Genomic DNA, 2,374 nt, shown 5'->3' on the forward strand with positions numbered 1-2,374 from the left:
TAATAAAAAAGAACACTATAACATAACCTCAACAATCAGTATTAAAGTTTAATTAAATTTTTTTAAGGAAAAAAAAAACAAAATAAACTGAAAGAAATTAAAAATGTGCCTCAGGAGGGTAATGTGAAGGTTCCTCAATAGTTAGTTGAGTCTTTTTAGCTATTTTGGCTTTCTTAGCTTCATGCTCGCTATTAGAGGACATCTTCTTCCCTCTTGCTTCAACATGAGCTGAAGTTTTTTGTTTATATTTAGAATGAGGAGAATTATTGTAGACGGAGCAGATCTTGAAGAAAACCGTGTACGAGCCATGTTCGTAGATCGTATGCTACAACCTGCTTTTAACCAATGTTCAAAAATAAAATTAATTCACAAGAGTAAACAAGATAATGCAATTGTATAATAGAAACATTCAACAATTATCTGATTACCCCTTCCAAAAATCATTAAAGCAAACAGAAAGACTTGAAATATTAATCAATATCATTATATATATATATATGTTTATTGTTCCCTTTCATCTAGCTAATTGAGTCAAAGTACAACCAACCATTTTCCCCTTTCCCCATGGACATCTTAGAGATCAACTCAAATCCCATGTTCAAATCCCTCCCAAAAACTATATATTGAACCTGAAAGTTTCATGATAGTAAGGATCATAGCTCTACTATGCCTCTAAAAAAATCAGTCGGATAATGCCAGAACAAATCCCTGTAGATTTTGACTGTAAATTATAAACTAGCAAAAGAGTGATAAAGATGCAATCTAAGCCTATCCAATAACTATATGATACTTTAAAACAACAAACAGTTCATAACAAATAATAGCAACATGTAATATACGAAACTTCAAAACAATAATGATATAAATGATCATTTAGCATTATAGATACTACAAAAAGCACATAAAATAGAAAACCAAAAAGCAGAGCTTTATTTTGCTCCGATTTTAATATGTTTCCAACAACAAATTATTGATGGTTCATGTGAAGGAAATGATCTTCGTTCTCTACTCCACCAAACCTTAAGAAGCCAACGAACTTAAGAAGCTAAAATCCATAAATAAATAATGATTGAAAAACTAGAATCATAACAGTAAAATAAAAATAAAACCCACAAGACTAAAAGTTCTCCTGCAAGATCTTCGCAACCAAGTTAACCAAACAAATACAAATAGGTATTGATATCTCAATACATCACAAATTGAAACAAACCAACTACAAAAATTAATGGAACAAGAGTTTTAAACAAAAACCCACATTTAAAAGGTTCCGCGATTAGGGTCAGGTTATGAAATCCCAACGTATTTTTAGAAGAATTTTCAAGTGTATTTTCAAAATGAAGGGATAAAAGGGAGCAAGAACACTAACCTAAATGTGAAACTGAAACTGATGATCAACGGGAAGGGATGATGGGAGAAACACCAGCTATGTCGAAAAATGGAAAGAGTAGCTCACCTTCATGCCTGAAAATGGAAAAAGTAGCTCACCTTCGCCAGGGAAGAACGGGGAAGCCAAAAAGCCTCTGAGACTGAGCTGCGTTGATAGCCACAGTAAACATAGAGAGAACAAGCTTAATGGGTAGCAGCTGGATTGTGATTGGCGATGAGAAAGAGAACCTGGTTTTACAGTCGTGGGCGAGAAGAAGAATTCGTGGGAAAGAGGAAGAAGAAAAAGTCTTAAAAAATGAATTAAAAACTTAACGTTAAGAAGGGTGTTGTCCACACCTCACAAACAGCCTACACCGCGGTACGACCGTAGTTTGTATTTTTGCCAAAAAGCTCTATATAATACAATTTATAATTTATAAATTGTATAAATATTGTTCAAACCATACAGTAACTCATAATTATATATATTATTTTTTTTCAATTTTAGTACATTTAAAATTAATACATAAATATTTATACAATATAATATAATATACACAATATATAAAAAAAAAATATAATATTTCATAAGATGCTAATACATATTCTACTTTAATATAAACATATTCTTCTTTAATTAAAATAATATTTACTTTTATATTACATTTTTTCTTTGTTATTAGTTTGTTATATTTTTAGTATTTTGCTTAAAGTTTATTAGCTTGTTATACATTTAATTATTTTGTTAAACACTCTATGTATAGTAATGAGATTTATTATGAATCTTTCTTAATTGTTATATTTAATAGTTAAATTATTTGACGATAGATATAAATCACCCACACCGCACCGCACCGCACCACACAGCATTTTTGTGGTGCAATTTATGCGGTTTGAGGTCTATGTGGTGCGGGTTGCAGTTTGGAAAATTATTCAAACCGCATATGCAGTGCGGTCCAAAAATTAAAGAAAAATCGCACTACTCACGTCACGAACACCCGTAGTTAAC

General features: G+C 31.1%; 1 long non-coding RNA gene across 1 annotated transcript; it reads right to left on the minus strand.

Moving 5' to 3' along the window:
* Window positions 1–1,756, minus strand: LOC133802644 (uncharacterized). Its single transcript, XR_009877410.1, has 2 exons — window positions 1,367–1,756; window positions 1–332 (listed from the first exon to the last, which is right to left on the minus strand). It is a non-coding gene; the product is annotated as an uncharacterized LOC133802644 (long non-coding RNA).
* Between the last annotated feature and the right edge of the window lie 618 nt (window positions 1,757–2,374).

Source organism: Humulus lupulus, chromosome 9 (assembly GCF_963169125.1).
Source record: "Humulus lupulus chromosome 9, drHumLupu1.1, whole genome shotgun sequence".
Lineage (NCBI taxonomy): Eukaryota > Viridiplantae > Streptophyta > Magnoliopsida > Rosales > Cannabaceae > Humulus > Humulus lupulus.